Below are 24,931 nucleotides of genomic sequence, written 5' to 3'. Positions count from 1 at the left end.
GTGGGTCCCCCAGCCTCATGAGCTTGTGCAGGAGCATGGAGTTGATGGCATGCACAACCTGCAGAGAAAGCACATGGGACAGCACCAATGAGGGGTGAGCAGGGTGTGCGTGGCCCTGCCCTGCCCTGCCCTCCTCTGCCCGGGCCCCCCTCCCCTGCCCTGCCCTCCCCCCGTGGGTTCTCTTACCTCCATGAAGACAGCCCCGACGGTGGCCTTGCTGACACGAAACTGCTGCCCCACGGATCGGTAGCTGTCGGGAGTGGCCATCTTCCAGACAGCGATGCCGACCCGTTTCTGCACTGTGAGGGCACGCCGCATGGCGGTGTCCTGGTGCCTGAGTGCGGGGGTGAGCCACTGGCACAGCTCCAGAAATGTCTGCCAGCTCATCCTGAAGTTCCTGAGCCAGCGGTCGTCGTCCCACTCCCCAAGCACCAGCCACTCCCACCAGTCGGTGCTGGTGGGGTAGCTCCACAGCCGCCGGCGTGTGAGGCGGGGGCGGGGCGGGGTGCTGCAGGGTTAGGGGTTGAGCCCTGCTGCCCTGGGGGCATCTCATCCTCTGTGGCAAGGAGGTGCTCAGCTGCCTCCCGCATGGCATGGAGCAGGGCAAGCCCTGCTCCTGCCGGGAGGGCTGGGTGGACCTCTGGCTGCTGCTGCTGCTGCTGCTGCTGCTGCTGGGGGTCCATGACTGCGGCGCCCGGGGTCTGTGTGCCTATGGCTCCTCAGACCGTGTGCTGTGCAGGCTGAGTGTGTCTGGGAGGGGCCCTTTAAGGGAGCGGCTAGCTGTTGCCCCGGAAGCGCTAGTCCGCCCTGTGACCCTGTCTGCAGCTGTGCCTGGCATCCCTATTTCGATGTGTGCTACTTTGGCGTGTAGACGTTCCCTCGCTGCGCCTATTTCGATGTTGGGCTGCACAACGTCGAAGTTGAACATCGACGTTGCCGGCCCTGGAGGACGTGTAGACGCTATTCATCGAAATAGGCTATGTCTCTACTTCGAAATTAGCTACTTCGATGTAGCGTGCACGTGTAGACGTAGCCCCCATGTCCCAGCACTCAAGTGCAAACATGCAAGAAGGGCCATGTTTGCTGGTGCAGCCAAATGACTCCTGAAAATAGTGGATATTCAATAGCATAATTTTATAGCTTGGATAGCAGTTCTGAAAAGGTGGTAGTGTTGTTCCGAGGTACTTTACTGCTAGATCAGAATAGATAGAGAGATAGAGATAGATACAGCGTCCACCTTTCTGATTCAGCACCCATAGGACCTCAGTGGTCCCGAACAAGGGAGTTTGCAGAACTAAGGAGGGGTTAATGGCCCCCCGGGGGTCCTTGGCTGCCCCTGCTAGCCTGCTGAAACTCACTGCAGCAGTGGGGTCTCTTCCCCACCACAGAGCTATGTGTGAGGCAGCCAGGGGATGCTGATTCCCAGTCCCTGACCCCACTGCAGGGCTGCTGGGGGACACCACTTCTGGCCCCAGCACTGCTGTTCCCTGCAGGGCTGCCGTGAGGCCAGCTTAGTTTGCCCTCCTGCCCCAGCCTGCTGGTACAGGAGCATCCCTCATCCTGCTGGACAAGGGATGTTGCCAGTCCAGAGAATGCCAGTTTTCAGAGGTGCAACTTGCCTATAGTGACTTCAAGGGCATTCTAGCCTCAAACCTATACTCCACTCACCCAGGTGTAGCCTGACAGATGTCGTTGTAGCTCAGAATGGGCACAGAGGTCTGCTTTAGTGCCTCTGATTGCAGGATCCAAGTCTAGATTTTAATGGTAAAATCAAAACAAGTCATGAAAAAATGATCAATGGGGGAGACTCAATCTTACCTTACACATGTTAGAGTAACAAGGTGGATGAGGTAATACCTGCCCTTGGACCACCTTTAGTTGCTGGGAGAGACAAGCTTTCAGGCTTACACAGAGCTCTTCCTCAGGTCTCTGAATATGTTTCCCAGACCTGAAGAAGTGCTCTGCATGAACTCAAAGGCTTGTCTCTATCCGAGGTGAAAGTGGGTGTCTGGCAGACTGGTCCCCATACAGCTGAGTTCTTGCTCCCACCTATTGGCAGCCCTGCCTGTATGGTCTCTGACCACTGCTGCTCCACTTCCCCAGCTCCCAGCTGTGTTGCTCAGGGGTGTGGGGCTTGGGAGAAAGGGTGGCATTGGGGCTGGGAGGGGTGGAGCAAAGGCAGAAAGAAGCAATGTGGGACCTGGAGTGGAGGGGGGACCATGTTCTGGGCCCTGCAGCTCCTAGGGAATAGCCCTGCCAGTGATTTTAAAATGGCAAAGGACTCCTTGGTGCCTCACAACTGGCCAGGAGCCTGGACCCTTCAAATTGTTGCCAGAGCCCTGGGACTCCCAACTTCCAAAGCTGTAGCCCCAGGGCTCTCAGCTACCACCCATGAAGGACTGGCTGGGGTGGGGAGTCTGTTCCAGACTGCCCCTTCTGCCAAGACCTCACCCATTCCAGGGACCTAGAGGCCCCCACATAGTGCCCAGTGTTGGGTGTACTAGTTAGTCCTGTCATTTATTTTCACTCCTGGTCTCTGTCACCAACTGAAGTTAGTCCAATAAAACATGTTACCTCACCCACCTTGTCTTTCTTATGTAGTGGGACCAATGTGACATGTCAGTTATATAGCCTAATGAAAGGTGCTGATATACTACACAGACCAGACAAGCAACAAGGAGAGGACCAAATTCTGCCCATTGCACTCACTCAAGTGGTGCTATTGAAGCCAATGGCACTATTTTTGTGAGCAAGGACAGAAGGAAAAAGGAGGGTGAGAAACTATTCTCAGTGGGCTCAGATGGCAGAACAAGGAGTAATGTTCAGAAGTTGAAGAGGGAAAGGTATAGGTTAGATATTAGGAAAAACTACTTCACCAGGCGGGTGGTGAAGCATTGGAATGCGTTGCCTAGAGAGGTGGTGGATTCTCCATCCCTTGAGGTTTTTAAGTCCTGGCTGGACAAGGTCCTGGACTTAGTAGGGGTTGATCCTGCTTGAAGCAGGGGGCTGGACTAGATGACCTCCTGAGGTCCCTTCCAGCCCTGTGATTCTGTGATTCTGATTCTGTGATTCTGTGAATGGTGCAGGTGAGCGTACACAATGTCCTAGAGGCTGTGGCTGTGTTGGTTTCACCATGAGCAAATCCATATAATGTTTCCACATGAAATTAAGTCTCATCTGCTTTGGCCACACAACATTTGGTGTTTTTACTGCAAGAATGTCTTATGAGGTTTTTCCGTAGTTTGTCTGTCTGAACAAGGGTGCTTTGCAGGGGGGACACGGGCGTGGTGTCTCTTTTAAAGAAAGCTTGGAAAGTAGTGGAGAAATTCCTCACTTCCCTGCATAAGGTTAATATGGAGGAAGAGAAGTGGACTGTGTCTCAGGATACCATCCAGGGCTGCTGTCAAAGACAGCGGTTATTTCTTTAGTATCGCAGCGTGCAGACTTCTAACATGGACCCAGTGAACAAGAAGTAATCATCATTGTGGGGATGCTTGATAGGGTGCATCTGCACTCACATTCCTCTTTCAAAAGAGGTATGCAAATGAGGGGAATCAAAAATGCAAATGAGGTGCACATTTGCATATTTGGCACTTAATTTGCATATTCTTATTTCAAAAGAGCTTCTTTTGAAAGAAGAAAACCAGTGTAGATGCTGCTTTTTCAAAAGTAAACCCTATCTGCGAAAGAATCCTTTTTCCTTTTATTTAATGGGAAGAAGGATTCTTTTGTAGATGGGGTTTACTTTCAAAATAGCAGCATATGCACTGGTTTTCTTCTTTCGAAAGAAGCTCTTTTGAAATAAGAATATGCAAATGAGGTACCAATATGCAAATATGCACCTCATTTGCATTTTCAAGGTCCCTTATTTGCATGTTGCTTTCGAAAGAGGAATGCAAGTGTAGACACACTCACTGTTTTTCCTGTTTCTGGTGAACACTTGGTGAAAAATATAGGACATAGGGAACTCATTTAGCTGATTTTTTATAAAATGTCTATAATCCTCACAACAACCTGATGAGGTCCATGTTATAGCTATTTTACCCAGATACCAAAATATTTTCACCTGCATTTTCAGAAGTGGCTGCTAATTTGGGTTGCCTCCATTTATCAAGTACAAAATGGATATACAGGTTGAGCCTCTCGAAACCAGCATGTTCAAGTCCTGACCAATGCTGGATGGCAGGATTTTCCAAACCACAGGAGGTCAATATTGTCTAGCAGCATTATCAAGACTTCCACTGCTTCCTGGGCTTTTAGAAGACATTTAGGGATAAATTACAGCTAAATAGCAGCAGAGAACACTAAGAGCCAGGACTGGTGGCTGTAAACAAACTTTATAAGACCACAGAAATCTTGGTCACACCCATGATAAATGGTTGTCCAGCTAACTAAAATCAAGCCAGACCACAGATGGTACCAGACGAGAGACTTCTGGACTAGAGGGGTTCGACCTGTACTTGATATTCAGAGATGATGAACACCTATAACCTCTCAGAGACGTCAATGAGAGTTTCAGGTGTTCCACAGGCTGGAAAATCTGGTGTTTCAAGCTGGCCACCCAAAAATTGAGGGACTTCAAGATAGTGGCCAGTTTTGAAAATGTGGATGTAGATGTCTTGTCAAAGTCTTCTTGTTGTATTAATGGGAGAACCAGGGTTAGAATCATAGACTCATAGAATGCTAGGACTGGAAGCGACCTTGAGAGGTCATTGTGTCCAGCCCCTGCCCTCACGGCAGGACCAAGTACTGTCTAGGCCATCCCTGATAGACACTTATCTAACCTGTTCTTAAATATCTCCAGAGATGGAGATTCCACAACCTCCCTAGGCAATTTATTCCAGTGTTTGACCACCCTGACAGTTAGGACCTTTTTCCTAATGTCCAACCTAAACCTCCCTTGCTGCAGTTTAAGCCCATTGCTTCTTGTTCTATACTCAGAGGCCAAGAAGAATAAGTTTTCTCCCTCTTCCTTATGATACCCTTTTAGATACCTGAAAACCACTATCATGTGCCCCCTTAATCTTATTTTTTCCAAACTAAATAAGCCGAATTCTTTCAGCCTTTCTTTGTAAGTCATGTTCCCTAGACCTTTGATAATTCTTGTTGCTCTTTTCTGGACCCTTTCCAATTTCTCCACAGCTTTCTTGAAATGCAGTGCCCAAAGCTGGACACAATACTCCAACTGGGGCCTAACCAGCGCAGAGTAGAGAGGAAAAATGACTTCTCGTGTCTTGTTCACAACACACCTGTTAACGCATCCCAGAATTATGTTTGCTTTTTTTGCAACAGCATCACACTGTTGACTCATATTTAACTGGTGGTCCACTATAACCCCTAGATCCCTTTCTGCTATACTCCTTCCTAGACAGTCGCTTCCCATTCTGTATGTGTGAAACTGATTGTTCCTTCCTCAGTGGAGCACTTTGCATTTGTCGTTATTAAACTTCATCCTGTTTACTTCAGACCATTTCTCCAATTTGTCCAGATCATTTTGAATTTTGATCCTATCCTCCAAAGCAGAACAGTTTCCCCCACTTCCCGTAGGTTTTTCAACCTTCTGAAATAAGAAGTTGTCTCCAATGCAGTCCAAGAACTTATTGGATAGTCTGTGTGTTGCTGTGTTAGTTTCCCAACATATATCTGGATAGTTGAAGTCCCCCATCACGACCAAATTCTGGGCCCTGGATGATTTTGTTAGTTGTTTAAAAAAAGTCTCATCCACCTCTTCCATCTGGGTAGGTGGCCTTTAGTAGACTCCTAGCAGGACATCACACTTGTTTTTTACCCCTTTTAGCTTAATCCAGAGGCTCTCAACACATCCATTTCCTATGTCCATCTCCACCTCAGTCCAAGTGTGTACATGTTTAATATACACCTCCTCCCTTTTTCCTGTCTGTTATTCCTGAGTAAGCTGTACCCTTCCATACCAATGTTCCAGTCGTGTGTATTATCCCATCAAGTTTCTGTGATGCCAACAATATCATAGTTGTATTTATTTATTAGCACTTCCGGTTCTTCCTGCTTATTACCCATACTTCTTGCATTTGTATATAGGCATCTAAGATATTGATTTGATCTTGCCTCCCAGTTTTGCCCTGACCCTCCTTTTTCTCTGCCATTGTAGCCCTATTGATTAGAACTCACTAGATCTCACAAGAACAAAAACACTCTAATGGCAATGTAGGTATGTGCTTTAGAAGATGGTTTTCTGAATCTGTAAAGCTTTATTTGCATGGGAGAGTCTAGGATTTGGAAGAGCAACAAGCATCTATTTCTTACCATGTTGCCCAGCTTTGACTTTAAAATTGGTATTTACATCAGCGACAGCAGCAGAGTCAGTGTGATGCTTGCAAATCAGCATCTTTTCATTCGACAAAGAGATAAAGAACGTAACCTAAAATGTGCATGCATATAATGACATATGGCATCTCATGTTTTAAAGGATTCCATATGCTAGGAAAGCCTATAAAATAAAGCCTAAGAAACAATGCACTCCCTTTCTATTAATTTGAAACAGCCACTCAATGGAGGAAAAATAAAGAAAGAAGAAAGTGCTGGAACCAAATTAGTTCCTTTCTGTTGAAGATGATCCCAAACAAAGCATTGTCCATTGCTCCTATCTTCTTCATCCTTTTTCTAAATGGCATGCTTATGTGTAGGGCTGTGGCCATAGTAGCTCCTCCTTTCAAAAGGGGCACGATAATGAGGGATTTTGGCAGATGCTAATGAGGTGCTTCATGAATATGCAGTGCCTCATTAGCATAATGGCAGCCATGCGTGCTTTGAACATGCTACTTTGGAAATGCACACCACCAGTGTAGCTGGGGCGGGACTTTCTAAATGACCCCCTGATCAAAAGCCCCTTCTTCCCATTTGGTTTTGGGAAGAAGGGGCTTTTGATATCAGGGGGCTTTTTTTGAAAAGCCCCTGGCTACATGGGCAGCATGCATTACGAAAGCAGCACTTTCAAAGCACACACGGCTGCCATTATGCTAATGAGTTGCTCTATATTCACGGCAGCACCTCATTAGCATCTGCTGAAATCCCTCATTACCACACCCCTTCCAAAAGGAAGGGCTAATGTGGCCACATCTTGGGCTCCATACTTCTGTAGGAATTAGCTTTAAGACAAGGAAAGGGTAACAAATTCCAAGGTGGCCTTGCTAACACAGGTGACTGGGAAAAAAAAAGGAGAAAATATTGTTGTCTTAAGATGTTGAGAACTGTCTCCATTTTTGATGGTTTACCAAGGATTGTCCCAGATTTGACGGCAATATCTCTTGTTTTGTTTCTAACCTTAAAAATAAGCCAATAACTGTGGCTACCTCCCTCCTCCCACCCATTTCCTTCTACCTACACCATGTTTAAGACTGTAATTGATTTTAAAATGGTCCTACAAGGGCTGGGATTTTTAATGGAATTACCCCTAGGAAGCATCTAGCATTTGCTGTCCCTTGCTGAAGAACCTACAGTGCAGTGAATCCATACAGAAGGGCCTATTCAGTGCACTGTGAAGTAAGTAGGACAGTTGGTATGGCCCAATAAGTAAGGCCTTAGCCCAAGACTCATGAGATCTGGCTTCTAATCTTAATTGTCCCTCTGGCTTGCTGTGTGAGCATGAGCAAATCAAGTTTCTGGGTCTGTTTCCATGCCATTTGCTCTTTGTTTCTTAGACTGTAGGAGGCCACACTCCATAGGGTTCAGTCTTAACTGGGAACCGGGGTACCCCTCTATTACGCACAATAAAGGACATCCCATGAGCCAGTGATAGATCTTGGACTAGGTCAGGCTTCTTAGTTCTTAGATTAACAACCTCTCCACTGGACACTACTGTTCCTATTGCTTCAAGGAAGCAACAATTTAGTGAAAGGAGGTATGAAGAAAAGGTGAGGTGGAAAAAAAGAGCAGGGTAGGGGCTGTCACTCCCTGAGTGAACAGGTTGCTAATTAAATGCCAGCAGTTACACCACGTCTCATATGTCAATATGAGGTAAAGTTTTGCTCTTCTTATCTCTGAGCTCTTACACCATGGGAAAATCAATGGGCATTCCACACCATTAGCACCTACTTCTTTATAAAAGCCTATTGGAGGCTGAGGGAGTGGGCGGGCACAGCCCGCCCACAACTAAAAGGCCCCTCTCATAATGAGGGGGGACCTGCTAGAAGAAATGGCCCCAAGTGAGTTCGAGGGACAACGAAAGAAAAAACAGGGACAGGAGTGAGGGTCAAAGGTTCAAAATGAGGGAACCAGAGGGGGACACCAAGCAGAGAACCCCAGACAGCACCCACTGCTCCTCAAAGGTCTCGAGGGAGTCGGTGGACGCCGCCCAGAGGAACTCTGCCCCGATTCGTGAGCAGAGGGAGGAAGGGAAGTAGGCCTCACCTCTTTATAAAAAAGAAGGCAGAAACTTAGGTCCAGCTGTAACTGCCCACAAGTGGAACCAAATCTGGGCCCTCTGGAGCTTAATGCAGGAGCCTCTACAATTTGAGCTAAAAGCCAGCTGGTTCTCATTCAATGCTGTAGAAGAGACTCATTCTTTTTCTCTGTAAGTGGTCTAAGTGCCACTACATGGGACAGTGAACCACACCTTGTAGGTGTGTGGGTTACACAGCTCCAAGAAAATAGGGAATGGAAAGACTACAAGTCTCTGTGGCAGAGTGTACAATAGACTCCCCATAGGCTTTGGCAGGAGAGAGGGTTAAAACGCTGTTGTAGTGGAGAGAATTGTCAGGGCAGCTAGATGAGACCAGCTGTGGTGAATTAAGTAATTCCCCAAGCCAACTATAAGAGCTGTGCTCATGTAGCATCAGGTTTAGCTGATAGTGGGAGTCAAGCTTTCATAGGGAAGGGGAGCAAAAGTGGAAAAATATAGCTAGGCAAGCCCCTGGCTTTGCTTAAAGTCAGCTTTTGGCTGCTTGAAACTCTATTTTGAGCACAGCTCTTTTAGAAGCCAGGTTGAAAGAAGTTTGGTGCTTTAACCTCTTACTTTAAAGCCCCTGCTGGGGGTGGGGGGAGTTCATTTGTTTTGAATGTCCTCCAGAAAGCCTAGGTATGCCAGACTGTTGCAGTTGAAGGTCTTGGCACTTGTGGTTCTATAATGTAGGTTGCTTGATAGGTAGCATAGGTCCTTAGAAAGTATTTAATTTCCTGCTTATTTCCAAGGAGGGACTCTAGTGCATGACAGACAGGACCATGCACTCTGTAGAGATAAAGTTACTCTAATTCTATCTTCTTTTTTAGAAAAAGAAAAAAGCCTTTATATAGGGAGAACTTCTCCACCTCTCAGGCTGTTCTCCTCTAATTTGAATTGGAAGGTCTGCTTGATTAGTGAAAACTAAACTTTAGTTAGTATCAGGGAGCAATTTCTTAATCCCAGCCTCACTGGCTACAAACAATCTGCAAACAGCAAAGGCCCTAAGTATGGAAGTCTTAAAACAAAGTGGTGTTGCAAAGTTCTGCATTTTTAAATGAGCCAGCATGGAAGGAAAAAAACAAATCAATTCTGATTTTCTACTGCCAAACCACCCTCCTCTCTGCTAAAATCAAGAGATGTTACTGTTGGCTCAGCAAGCTTAAAATCTTTACTATGTTTCAATAAAGCAAGAAACTGAATGAGATTCTGTATTAGTTGTATTAAATCAGCAATTTCTTCTTCAGTGATGCAACAGATTAATTCTACTTCCATATTATTCAGGAAATAACATACAAAAATTGTGGCAGGCTGTCTACAGGAAAACTTTGTCCCTTTTATTTTTCTCATTGCCACCATACTAATATCTGCTTCAAATACCCAGCAGGACTGCATAATGGTGTTTCCAACAAGTCTAGTGTTTTCCAAGAGCCCTTATGGACTATGGTGAAAGTGAAGTGGAATCAATATAGATGGAAAGATTATCTGTGATGAAGAAGCCAGAAGGTAATTTAATAGATCTGGGTTTTGTCCCTGATTCTGCCACATACTACTTGTATATCTGGGGGTGACTCTCTTATTCTCTATGCCTCAGCTTTCACATCTATAAAATAAAGATACTAACATCCATTTTCCGCATCCCTTTTTTATCTAGCCGGATTGTAAGATCTTTACAACAGATTGTCCCATGCTCATTTTACAATAGTAACAGAGAGAGAGCCCTGTTAGTCTATATTCTATCAAAACAAAAAGGCAGTCCAGTAACCTTTTAAAGACTAACATAATAATTTATTAGGTGGTGAGCTTTCGTGGGACAGACCCACTTCTTCAGTCTGTTTTGGTATGGCTATGGTCTGAAGAAATGGGTCTGTCCCACCAAAGCTCACCACCTAATAAATTATTTTGTTAGTCTTTCATGTGCTACTGTGGACTGCCTTTTTGTTTGAATTCTACTATAGCATCCTGATTTCACTGGGTCATCTAAGTGCTACTTGTACAAATAATTATAACTGGGAGGGTCAGAAATCCAAATAAATGGACAGTGATTATCCTATTAGGTTGGGACAGAGACTAGTTTTTGAAAGAGGGGGAACCCAGCACTGAGAGTTTTGTTTTCTATGTAAATGGCTGCAAAATGGCATTCAAGTGGAAAGCCACTTAATGCTCATAAGGTGCAATGTTAAGCTTTCAAGGGGTTCTCTGATGAATAAAACAGGAAAGCATCATAAACTGTTTAAGGGTTAAAGATGTATCCTCTGTCTTTGGCAACACTCCCAGCCTAAATCAAGCCTGCTTCATCTCATATGGATATGAAAGACAAACTGTACAGATTGAAAACATCTGTATACTGAGTGAATGAACCACATGGCAGTGGTGTCATGCAGAGATTGGCTTGAAACTGTCCCCCTTTGTTTGACTTTAGAGAAACAGCGCAAATAAATACAGTAGGTTCTGTTTAAACAAAGAGGACTCTGATCAATAGAGGTTTGAATAGCTTACGACCTTCAACTATAAACAAAAATTTGGGGGTAAAACCCACAAGTCTCAGGTCAATTGCCATTTTATTTACTTTATTACACCACTAATGTCCTAATCTGTCTTGCATCTGAAATGTTTGTTACAACAATTCTCCCTCTTGCTTTTCTGTTTCTAAGGCAGAGAGGAAAGGGAGGGTTGCACTGATTATTCTCAGCAACCATGGTGCATATCATATGCACACATGCAGTGAATTTTTAGTGTCAGTATAAACACCTAGAGCACACAAACCAGTTCAGAAACATTTTAAATTCTAATACATTTTGGTTGATATCCACAGTAGCTTTCTATGCTTCATGAAGGGGTTCAAGCTTCCCCAGTAAAAATCAAAATGGCTTGTGGTTCACCATAACTGCAGTATATACACAAGAAATTATGTGTATGCTGTAGTTAGACAGCTATGATGTATATGCAGATAGAGTGATTCCTTTAAATTTCTGTCTTTGAAAGAAGGATGCATAAAGTTATTCTCTCTGGCATATCTTCCACCAAGGCCTGGAGAAATTTGCAAGTTTCATCAAGGAGCAGAGCTACTCTCTTCTTTTTCTCCAACAACGACAACAACAGTAAAGCATCCATGTAGGAGCTGGACTACTTCTGGAATTCCTTACCATCCTAGTCTCCCACCTGCATGCATCTTGCTGCATTTCCTGGGCTTTATTTGATTTTGAAATTACTTTCCAAAGGCATCAGGTAAAATCTGAGAAATACTGAATCTGTAATCTAGTATTTTCAGACAAGGCCCTGCCATGTTAATGTATGATATTAGCTGGAATGTTAATAAAAGTAAACAAGGGGACTTGTCTGGAGTTATGGCTATCCCAAGTACTTCAAAGATCTTATCCTCCCCTAGGTGAATCGCCATTTACTAACATTGTTCAAGATCATTGTTCTGGCTTTTCTTAGCATTTTATAAAAGTACCACCTCCAGACTGTCAGCATATTTAAGTTCTTTCTTCTTGAACCAGGAGACTTTCATTCCATGAGTGAGACTTGGACCTCCTTCGCACACCTTGTTGTACTGACATTGTACAGACATAGGAGTTTGGAAATCCAACACTTGCATGTCTGCTTTCAGTTTCCAGACTTTCTCCTTAAGACTCAGCAAGACTGGAAACTAGAGATGCAAGTTGTAGTCTCAGCAGTAATGGTTCTCCAATCATTAAGTAATTGAGTTAGTACTGCAACCCCCAATCCAGAAGTCAGAGACACTACCTCATAGCTGATGGGTCACTGGCAGCAAAACCCTCCAAGTGGGAGCTATGTTCCTGGCAGGTTCAAGTTTGGTTTGTTAGGTCAGTGGGGAGACAGACTGGGCTAACCACATCATGCTTTTGCCAACCCGCACTGGCCAAGATCAGTTAAGTTCTGGCTGTACCTTACTGCATGGCTTTAGGAACAGTGAAGAAAAGATCTTCCACGGGTAAGAAAAGCATATTCAGTGACTGAGTCCACAAACGATGTTGCCTCCTGTACAGAATATCTAATTAAAAGGGTGAGGTCCTGTATCCTCTCCTTCCCAGCACCCATAACTGAGGGAGAAGTTTAAAAGGCTGAAAAATGTGATGCCCTGTTTGAAGGTCTTTTTTAAGGAATCCATGTGAGATCCCTAAGAATACTTAAGTGAACAAAATAGAGAGAGGAATAATAGCTGAAGTGCTTCCAATAGTGGTATAATATCATACACAGTAAAAAAAGGGACAGATAAACATTTAATACATGCGGGCCCATTGTCCAATCTAAGCAGCTAGACTCTGGTATGTTACACAGATCTCACAAATCATTTCTGACTTCGCTTTGTTTAAGCAGAGTTTAATGTGTTTATTACCCATAACTGGGGCATACTTATTTTGCATGCTTACGTGATCTTGAAGAATGCCAGAGGTCATTACAAACGAATAGGTCATTTGTTGTGCATAATGTATCACTGAATTTAGATACCTGTTGAAACCGGCAAAGTGGCAGCAATCAGACTAGCATGGGACATGAGCACACAGGCTCACTAAAGAGGGATGCAAAGGGCCCTAGAGCTCCTTGACTATGACAATGCTACTGTGGCAGCAACAGTGGCCAGAGCCCCAGCCCCTTTAAATCTCCACCAGAGATGGTGTTGCATGCTTCAGGCAGCTCTGAGGGCTGACAGGCAGGGGCAGCACAGCCCCTTCAGTGCTGAGGGGTGTTGACCCTAGCTCCCACTTCTGCTGAAGACCCTTCTGGATGCGCAGAGCCAGGCCCCCATGCACATCTTGTCCAGGGACATGGTAATTCTTTCAGCCCCCCTATGAGCACCAAACACTGTGACAAAGTCCTGTCTTACTAAAACAAACTGTAAACTGTGTTCTAGTAAAGGCCTCTTTTTCTTCTTTTTTTAAATGACCAAACCCAAACAATTACAGGAAAGGTATGACTGCATTTTTCAACATCCCCTTTTAAACCTTATCTTTTCAATCTGATCCACAGAATCACAGGGCTGGAAGGGACCTGAGGTCATCCAGTCCAGCCCCCTTCTTCAAGCAGGATCAACCCCCACTAAGTCATCCCAGCCAGGACCTTGTCCAGCCGGGACTTAAAAACCTCAAGGGATGGAGAATCCACCACCTCTCTAGGCAACACATTCCAATGCTTCACCACCCGCCTGGTGAAGTAGTTTTTCCTAAAAAAGTCTATTTGCCCCACATCACTAAATGGCCACCCTCCAGGGCTGAGCTCACAACCCTGGGTGTAGCAGGCCAAGGCTCGAACCGCTGAGTTATCCCTCAGGGCAAATCTTTGCACCTATGCAGAGTCGGGCTGAAGTCTGCCCATGTGGAATCTCACCACGGAAATCATGTTGCAGAATCAAGATCCTCGCAGGACCTCTGCTTTTAAACTCTCCTTCAAGAGATCACCACGGAGTAAGCAGGGAACTCAGTTTATCTACCTTTTGAGTGTTCAAGCTAATCTAGGTATTCTACTCTTGATATTTAGACCTCAAGTTCCAATAGTGAAGTATTGGAAACACACCAGTGGAAGCTCTATAAAGAGCTTATATATATATATATATAGATATAAAACCAATTATCCTGGAAGCTGGACTATCCAGCTATTTATCTTTGAAGCTTCTGTCAACAGATTGCGGCCATACTGCAAAGCAGATCAAAAAATCTATCAGTTCTGTTGACAGAGAGCGACCAGTCTGCCCAGCCACACTCTCAACAAAACAGCCAATCAGAAGCACAGCAGACAGACCTGCCCGGTGTCCCAGAAGCGCTGTCTGTTGACAGAAGGCCCTCTGGAATGTCCAGACTGGCTTTCTGTTGACAGAACTTTTCTGCCTCATGGGGGACTGTCAGAACATTGTCAACAAAAATGCCATGTTCTGTTGACAGTGTGCCTTGGAAATATGGACGCTTCCCAGGTTTTGTCAACAAAACTCTTTAGTGTAGACATAGCTGGTGTGCTCACTGAAAAACGTGGACTAAAAAAAGTCAAGATGGATAATGAACTTAAGTTCTTTCCTGTGAACCGATACACATGGCTATTTTATGAAAATGCTTTTGTTTCATATTTGACATCTTGAGAATCCATACTTTCTTTCTCAATTTGTCATAATAGGATTATGCCCCATTGGAGAACGGCTATGTAATAATCTGATCTTTTCAATAAGGCTGCAACCTGGGTTTTTCAGTCAACCATGGTAACAAGATAACTTTCCTCTAAGCCTGCAATGATCTTTCTCCACTTGCTTACCATGGGCATGTCTGTGTGATGTAGCTGATGTATTTTTTTTAGATCTGTTTTTGACATGTGTCCATGAACCCTCTCCTTTCTCGCTTAATGCTGAGCTGCAAGACTTCCGAATTAGATTAGGTCTCATTTATCTCATGGTAGTCCATTCGCTGACCTGGGGAATCACTTTTTGCAGTTTGGCCCTAGTTACTCTGAGAAAAAACCTTGGGTCCATTTAAACTCCTCTTTTGTCTGATGTTGGTATGTATCTCTAGGGTCTCCTGTGTCCATTTCTTGATATGCAAATTTTACCATGCTTTGTGTATTTATAAAACTCAGGTGTACTTCTCATTATCTGTAGATCCAATGACACAGCTTAATGAGTTGCTTTGGTGTCTTTTCCAATATTGAATCTTAGCTGAATTAAAATGTTCTCACATTTGGGTTGCCCAATGGCTTAGCAATGGGGTCTATGCATCAATGTAGAAGACTGGAGTGTGGGTTGGTAAAGCTCAGGTCCATTGTGAGGGTAGAGTAAAATGTTTAAACTTCATATCCAGTGGGAGGATCATTTCCTGAACACGTACCCATGGAAAAGTCAACAGAATAGCAATAATTGTCGCCTAATCCTACGTGCTACTGTAATATAAATAATAATCAATTTCAGCTAAAGGAATAGTGTTTTAAAGGGTGAGATCATAGGGGCTGACTTTCCTTCAGCTGTGGGGGTGTTTGACACTCCCTTTCATCTCAGGACCCAACCCCATCTTGCCTCTTTTCACCCTGTCCCCCATCTGTCTCTATTTCACCCCTTCTGCCAAACCTCCACCTTGCTTTCCCTATCCTACCCTGCCTCCTGCCCCTTGGGTGTCCCATCATTGCTTCTCTCCCAGCTTTCTGACTGCTGCAAATCAGCTGGCTGTGGCATTCCAGAAGCACTGGAGTCACCAGTGAATGAGAGGCATGAGGGGGTGGAGAGGAAAGCAGAGAGGGAGCTTGGCTACCAGTGGGAGCTCATCACCCTCTAATTTTTCCTTCTGAGTGTTTCAGCCAGGGAGCACCCACAGAGTCAGTGCCTGTGGGTGAAATGATTAATGGGAAATATACAAGCCCTCAGAACAAAAGGGGATATTTTGTACTGTACTAATTAAATGAAAAAGTTGGAATATGTAGCCATCTGTCCCTTTCTTTTTCACTGTCCCACCAGTAGACAATTACTTTTTCAAATCCATATTTCAAATTTAGCCTCTTATAAATAATTGAGGCAAAAATCCTTTTAAAGGTATATTAAAGGAAATATAAGGAAAGGAAAGCGTAACAGGGAAAAGTACTTCACAAAGTTTAATAATCATTAATTCTTTAAAAAACAAATCTTTCTCATTCACAACAAATACTCTTTAGACTCAAAAATCATTGCCACCATTATTGCTTATAATCACAAGGGATGACATTAGACGAACACTGCTGCACACATTATGACACAAAGAATGCAAAAGAATAGCCAAGAATACTTCTCTTTCCTGTATTCTTGGAGACTGACGTGTGACAATTCTACATTCTAAGACTCAGATCTTTCTTCCAACCAAGATCATGGTCGAGAAAAGCATATAAAACACACATGTAACTTTGAACCCCCATTTCACTTCATGGTAAGTAATTTAGCATACGAATCTGCATGTTGCAGGACTCGGTCCCAAGTCAGCACCTAGCACATCTCCACAGGTACAGGACTTTGAATTTCTAGAATTTTCTCTCTTATCTCCACCACGCTTCTTATACCAGGTTAATCATGGGCTGAACTCTCTTAATCATTGGCATGCAAGTTGCTGGCTCCCTGAATGGCTAGGCTTGGCCACCAGGGTGGGGGTGTTCTGACTTCAGCCTGTTCTATGCCATACCCCCCAATCTATCTGAGATATGTGACAGGAGAGCACTCACAGGTTCATATCTTTCATCTAAGCAGGTGTGATAAATCAACTGGCTGTGGACTGATCACTGCAATGTTGATCCACCATGTAGTAGAGACAAGCCCTTCATCTTTTTCCTTTTGATCAACATAAGTGAAACTACCATCCAGGTCTACAGGTTCAGCCAGGCAGTGTTACTGTATTGAAGAAGTCGTCCAATTCATCTTTCAGCCTGAATTGAGAGCTCTTTGCATGTTCCTTAAATGGAGTGTCCATCAAGCATGTACAGGCTTCTCTAAATTGTATGATCTGTCCCAATTACTGCTGGAATACTAAATCTCCCAGCCATTTGTCTTCAGTCTTCCTTAAGAACATGTATAAATAAATATATCTAAATCCTTCCATCATACTACTGAGGGCCAGAGCTTGATGTGATACTCAGTAAAAATACCCACAACTGGGTCCATGAGAGCTTTGATATTACATTTTGATAATGAAGCCAGTTGATGTGCTTATTCCAGGGCTTACCTTCTAATGCCAGCAGGCCACAATGTTCAATAGACTTTGGGCTTTTATCCATTTTATATGTACTGGCCTCCTCCTATAGATCACATGGATTTGCACTCTGAGCCTTAACAATAGAATCTAATGCCTTTGCACAGTAAAATTTCAGATTTATTGTTCAGTTTTAAACTCAAATTTAAATTTGATTCTGTCTTGTTTTTTTTTTAAAGATCATATTGGCAAGTGCAGATGCATATTAACTTGGTATGGCCCTCTGGGGAAAGTATTACCAACAGGGTCCTGAAGACATTTACATCTGATTGATTAATTGCTAATAAAAGTTATATTATGCAAGTGAATGCAAATAACAATTTGACTGTAATGTTTGCATTGGCAACAAAACAGTAAAAAAGGCCAGTTTTAGCCTCAGGTGATTGACAGAATTTTTTAGTCTTTGCTTCTAAGTAAACATCTAACAATGGAATAATCCAAATAATTAAAGCCAGATTATCCTCTGTTTGTACAATATTATTATTATTATTTCCTATCAGGATCTAACTGTACCATGGTGACCTCCAATATAAAGGAATAAGGAGCGTCTTTGGTTAGTTGCTATACCTTAGGGATCCCTGTCACAAGTCTTATCAAGCCATATTAAAGTTAATGAATGTAGGAACACCAAGAAACGAACAAATGCACACACACAAAATCCTAAAACCTGGTGATAAAACAAAACTGAAGAGCATAATGCAGAAGAACCCATAGCTGTTAATTTTTAGGATTAGTATGGATACTAATATCTTAAGGTCTGGAACTATCAATGTGGAAAAGTAAGATCTAGCCCTACCCTTTTCATATTGATGCAAAGATACTCCTCTCATAGAGCTGGAAGGGGCCTCAGGAGGTCATCGATTCCAGTGCCCTGCCCTCTCAGCAGGACCAAGCACCATCACTTTGAAGTCTGACTAGACCAGCATTAAGGTTAATAATTTTACTCATAAAGAAGACGTCTATCTTCCTGTTTCCCTATGTCAATACTTTGGAAAGGAGAGGCATAGAATTCCCTCCACCATTTCATTCAGAAGTTCATGATCCACTTCCCTTAAGAAGCATTTCCCCACTCCTCTGTATTTGAAGGTATATTTTCTGTTAAATGACAGTATCAGCTGGACACCAGTTTTCCCACTAATTTTTTGTATCTATGGGTGGAATAAATTTTGTTATATGCACCAGTGCATGTGCAGATGTGTACCACCAATGGAAACACATGCTACCCACTGTTAATCAGCTGGGCAGCCACTCAAGAATTAAGCTTACAGGGAACACTGCTGGACTCGCATGTGGGTTGTAGTTTGTGAAATATCTCCCATTTAAATATAGAAGTTGACTTTGCACTGGAGACGCAACTGAAAACTTTCCATGGCAGAATTAACAGGAAGTGGAAAATATAAACTCTGAGAAGGTGCTATCCTTTCTCCCTAGGTACTGGCTGTGTGAGTCATGTGCATGCTTTTCACCAGTTACTCAAAATGTTACTCTTACCCCAGAGGGGACAGCAGGGCCATTATCAAATACATATATGTACGGCGGCCACAGTATAGTATTTCAGACTGGGGAAATCAGTTGCAAGAAGGTAGCACAGAACGCAGTTAAAGATGCTGGTCTAATACATTTGCAGATGGTCTATTTAAATCACTTCCTGGAATAAATAATAAATGTTAGTACATGCTAATATTCAAGCATAAAGCTATGTCTAGTTTACTCAACTAGATGTAGGCAAAAAATGTGGCATTATATGCAAATAATATATTATTGCATCTCAGCAAAAAGGGATTGAGTCAAGTCCTGTAGTTAGGATGGTCTAGTGAATGTGGTACTTGAGTGGAACTCAGGTACCTGGCTCAGGCTTAGTCTTCATGTGTGACCTGGGGGCTTAATTTACCCTGAGCCTCAGTTTTCCTATTTGTTAAATGGTGGGAATGCTTCACAGAGGTATGGGTCAGATAACTCATAAACACCTAGATGCATTAGACTGATGGATATTACCAGGAAGATATAATTTTGCAGCAGTATCCATCAAACAGTAAGATGCAAAAGGATGCAAGGACCAGAATATGCTTTTGTGAGTTTCCTTGTTAAGTTTCATAATAGGGATTTATTAAAATTGGTAACAGACCAATTATTGTCTATTAAGAGCATGACTAGAGAGCAGCATATGTAACAGAATTCAACTACTGGATAAATGGAAAGAGAATAGGGACATTCCTAAGTAACTGTAATCCTGGCATGGATATTTTGGGTAAACACATGTTTATAAAAAGTTGTACTGCCACATAAGGGTCAATGTTTTCTTCAGTGTATTGAAATAAGGATGCATAAACTTCCTGATATGAGTTGTGGCTATGATTCAAGATAGCCATAAAGGATTCTATTTTAGCTGGAGCCAAGAGACCTGATTCCAATAATGTGGAGAATTCAAGATGTTTATCACTATCTGGCTGTAATGCATGCAGAATGGGTGTGAGACAGCAGCATATTTTAGAGCATCTAACCTCACCAAGCTATATGCATAGTACATAGATTACAAATCTAATAACAAATATTCTAGCATGGAGACAAAATAAATGCAAGTTATTAGCATGGATGTCACAACAAGACAGTCACTTCTATAGGCATTCCATCCACATTAGCAGTGTGCTAAGCCCTTTGATGATCCCAAATGAAGGAACATGGAACTACAGAGTGAGTAGCAGGGATAGAGGCTTTCTTGCTTGTTGACACACATCTGTTTTACATTAGTCCCTCGTTGTTTCAAGATTGATGTTTGAGCAGCTGAATGCCCAGCCTTCCTCTCTGTTATCGATTTAGTAAAACCTTCCTCTCTTCGAGTGAAATGGGAATAGTTCTGCTTTCTAGAAACCATTTACTTAATTGTCCAAGGAAAAAACGGCTTTGGGTGTTACCAGATCAGGTATAAACTGCTGAGCCCAAGGGCAGCTGCCCCCTTTGCCCTGCCAGTTGGTGGTCCTGCTTGATTTCCATGATGCAAAAATGATCATCGTACACTGAGAAGCATGTATTAACATTAACTTACCTTCCACAGCTATGTGTTGTTAAGCTCCCAGCATATGTTTAATGTTACGGGACAGGGCCATAAAGAGGAGCAGATTAGTTTTTCAACATTCCTGTCATAAACTTTAACTTAGATGTGCCACAGGAATTGAATTCAATAGCCTCCTCTGTACATTGTTCATTCAATTACAGCTTCTCTCAGCCCTTATGTGCAAACTCACCTGCTTGTACCAGAGAACAGGTCATTTGTGTAAAAATTTAGACAGGGAATTCATAAAGGGTTTGATTGGACGTAGGTGTATGCCATTTTCTTTCTTTGGGATGGAAGGATATTAGTTGCAGGGTATTATTCTGGAAGAAGAATCAGAAGATATTCATAAGGCACAGGACCATTTTAACGATCTTATTCAACTGACTAAATTCATCAGCTATCAACACAATTAAAAGTGGTTTGATGGACATTATTTGTTTTGCCAATATTCCTCATTTTCCGTAGAGTGACTATGTATCAATTCAACAGAACTTTTCATAATGCAAGAAGCTTTGTAAGTTTGATGATTAGATGTATCCATGCAGCTCCCCAGTAAACTGAGAACTATATGAATAACAACATAATTTCACCTGACTGCTTTCCTGTTATATTCCTTTTGCTATCTCATTCAATTAATTTTGTTAATCTTTCACATCTATTTATGTCTTCTCAGGGTTTCCCACAGACATAGGCATTCAATTAGCATAAAGGCTGATGTTACACCAGAGCTACGTCTACACGTGAAGCCTACATCGAAGTAGCTTATTTCGATGTAGCAACATCGAAATAGGCTATTTTGATGAATAACGTCTACACGTCCTCCAGGGCTGGCAACGTCGACGTTCAACATTGACGTTGCACAGCACCACATCGAAATAGGCGCTGCGAGGGAACATCTACATGCCAAAGTAGCACACATCGAAATAAGGGTGCCAGGCACAGCTGCAGACAGGGTCACAGGGCGGACTCGACAGCAAGCCGCTCCCTTAAAGGGCCCCTCCCAGACACATTTGCACTAAACAACACAAGATCCACAGAGCCGACAACTGGTTGCAGACCCTGTGCATGCAGCATGGATCCCCAGCTGCTGCAGCAGCAGCCAGAAGCCCTGGGCTAAGGGCTGCTGCACATGGTGACCATAGAGCCCCGCAGGGGCTGGAGAGAGAGCGTCTCTCAACCCCTCAGCTGATGGCCACCATGGCGGACCCCTCTATTTCGATGTTGCGGGACGCGGATCGTCTACACGTGCCCTATTTCGACGTTCAACTTCGAAGTAGGGCACTATTCCCATCCCCTCATGGGGTTAGCGGCTTCGACGTCTCACCGCCTAACGTCGATGTTAACATCGAAATAGCGCCCAACATGTGTAGCCGTGACGGGCGCTATTTCGAAGTTAGTGCCGCTACTTCGAAGTAGCGTGCATGTGTAGACACAGCTCAGGTGTTCTGACCACTCAGAAGTAGTCAAATTGAATCTGGTTGATTTGTCTCTGCCTCTATTTTGCAGTACTTCTCTTGTGTTCTCATTTGTTTTCTTTTGATAGCATAAGGAATGTTTCATAGAACATCATTTTTGACCTTCCCTCTCCATCCCAAGTAAAAAATTCTCCCAAGCTGAGAGTGAAAGGAACTGATTGCTTCTAGTATGGCTACAATCCACATGCCACCCCTTTGCCCTCTGTTGTACACACAGGAAAAACTGTCAGTGTTTCTGTAAATTGTGATGGCTTAGTCCAGGAAAACCGTATTTTGCACCTCATCTGGTCTAAATATTGAGTTTACGAGTGAATGTTGCTTTGCATTATGTGTTATAGATGCTTGATGTTTATTTAAGAACTCAGTTTTAAGGAATGTTTTCCAGACATGCGGTTTACCGCAATAGACAGTTGTTGATGTTCTGATCCCAAGAGCATTAGAATATGTTTAGAAATTGCGACACTTTTAAAACCAGATGTTCTCCATAAACTGCACAAAAAAGGGGAGGAGGGAAAGACAAATAGAATGGCTGTTTGGCAGAAGCATGGGCTGTTAAAGCAAAGGCAAGCACATAATGAGTGAAACTTAAAAATGGTGAACTACCCCAAGCTGCTTCTCCTTTTCCAAGTGTTGCAAAGAACTATTTTAACAAGAGGTGGAAAACTTGGAAGCCAAATAGCAACCAGACTGTAGGAGAGTTCTGAATCTTGGAGATGGCCCAAAGAGATAGGGCCCTACCAGAACCATACCAGAACCAGCAACTGAGAAGGAGGTTAGGCCTAGGTCCTGAATCCAGCCTTACTCTCAGTTTTAGAGGTGCTTGACTAGGGATAAGTTTGCAAGGGTCAAGGGCATGCACAAAGTAGTGTTTCCTGCTAGTGCACCCTGTCAAGCAAACATCCCCAAAGACAACAAGGAGAAGACAGAGCCACCCTATCCCCTTCCACACTAGCCAATGACATTAGCTGGCCATGGAGAAGGGCAGGGCACACTCTCCACCCTCCTACAAGGTGCTATGGAAGACAAATATCTTTAGTGTGCCTTGGTGGGACCCTGGGAAGAGGCATGGTTAGTTCCCCTGGGGCAGGGGTGACTGGTGTGGGCTGACATAGTGGGCCATTGGCCACATGACCTAGCCCAATGTGGGGGAAGGGCTGGGACAACGGCACTCTGACCCAGTCCCCATTCTCCTCAGCCTTGCTCCACCCTCTTGCCACCCCTGCTCAGGCCCATTCTGCCTTTTTGCTCACCCTCCTCCTCTGAGCAATAAGCAATGAGCCTGGGGGGGGCTAGTGGTGTTTGGGGGCACTGCCAGCATTGACGAGGCTGCCACCTTCCTCACCCTCCCCTCACCAGCAGCAGTGCGGGGAAAGCGTACTCTGCTCTCCTAGCCACATTGCTCTGCTTCCCGGCAGTGTGTGTGGGGACAAGCAACGTGCCAGGAGAGCACAGCAAGCTGGGGCCATGTTGTCCCACTTCTTCTGACCACTGGCAGAGAGCTGGGGGGCAGGGAAGGGGAGGGCGCTGGACTCCTGAGGCAGGTACCAGGGCCCCTTGCAAGTTCCTGCCCCTGCCAAAAAAGGCTCTGTTTCCACTAACTGCTGGCCAGCCCCTTGCCTCCTATTTGGGGTGTGTGTCCCCAGATGCCTGCCCGTGTTGCCCCACCTTGGGGAGTGGCAGCCCCAAATCACCTCCACTGGTCCCGAAAGTCAGTGGTGCACAAACAATCTGGTCATTAGTGTAGGATGCAGCCCACACAGAACTTAGTAATGCATCTCGAAATGTGTTACACATCACCATCCTCCATTCAGTGTTGGCCTAGTTCTTCCCCTGCACTTTGGATTTGTCTTTGCTCATTTTAAAGAGCAAGTGAGTGAAAATGATCCCACAAAACAGTGGCCTGCACTATTTCTGCAGTGATGACTGCCTGTTCCACAGGGATATTTCCCTCTCCTGCCCCCAGTTCCTTAGAGAATACACACTATGGTAATCAGCAAGAGGGCTCTGGATCCTGACAGGCAAAGTAAGAGCAACTGCCCCCGCTGACAAGCAATCCCAGAGAGGAGGGCATTAGAGTATCCTTATACAATTGTGACTGCAACAACACTGTGCAGTGATGGAACGATACGATTACTGGCAAGGCTGGCGTAAATTGCAAATAACAAATGGCTAAAGCAATAAAGAATTGCCTGCAGCCGACAAAAGTACTGCAGGTTACAGTTCCATTTCTGCACAGTGGAAGCAGCATTTAGAATGTACAGGCAATGCAGTAATTTCCTGATTATTTGGTTTTGAAAAAAATCAGAGGCACACTGTCAAAAGAATGATCATAAAAAACATGTACTTATCTCATTTACTTAAATGACATTCCTGAGCCTTAAAATATGGAACATGTAGATTTAAAAAAATCTAATGTGCATTTCTCTGTTTTCCATATTTCTCTTTAACATTTAAAATGTATGAAAATATTCAGGTTACTTTTAGAACATTTAATATTAAAAAGCCCTACATTACCGGCTAGTCACCCATGAAGACTGTTTTTAATCTGTAACTTCAGTTCAGACCGATTAAAATCTGTGGCTGCTAAAGAATTAAAATCTCAGTGATATTCTGGCCCTGTGGAATATGTACTTTACACAAGGAGCATAGCCAAGGGACAGAGGACAAGGCTGAGGTATGTCCCTATGCCCCAGCTTATCATGCATGCATGCCACAACAGTCTCCTGAGGCCAAAGGCAGTTGGCACAAAAAATAGTAACCTTCCAGTTTCAATAATTTGTCCCAGGGACTAGATCAGCCTAGTGGATCCCAAGCTCAACAGGGTGCAAAGGCATCTTGAAGCCACTTTTATGCTCTGTCCTCAGGTTCATTGATCATTCCTTAGCTGTAGCTGAGGGTCAGAGCCATGTAGACATCCCTTTCACCTTATATTTACCTAGAGTCCCTTAGACTCACATTGAACGTCTGCATTCATTTCAATTCAATCTGCTGCATGTAAACAAGCAGATCCAGTTCCAGCCAGAGAGTTTGTGGGGCCCAAGCTGCACACTGACAGTGGAGCCTGCCCAGTGGACAGGGCCCAAGGCAGCACACTGATGGCAGGGGCTGGTAGGTGGGTGGTGGACTCTCTAGTCAATTGGAGCATGGAACCCTGCAGGTGTAGGTCCCAAGGCAACTGACTTGCTTGCCTTGTCCTAAGGCTAGGCATGAGCAGAGCTAGTGTTTTCTTGTTCCAAAGGAAGGTACATATTGAACCTGTCATCTGGCAACATCTGTGATCCAGCAT

This window comes from Carettochelys insculpta, chromosome 14, assembly GCF_033958435.1.
Source record: "Carettochelys insculpta isolate YL-2023 chromosome 14, ASM3395843v1, whole genome shotgun sequence".
Taxonomy (NCBI): Eukaryota; Metazoa; Chordata; order Testudines; family Carettochelyidae; genus Carettochelys; species Carettochelys insculpta.
Note: the sequence above shows the minus strand (reverse complement) of the source record.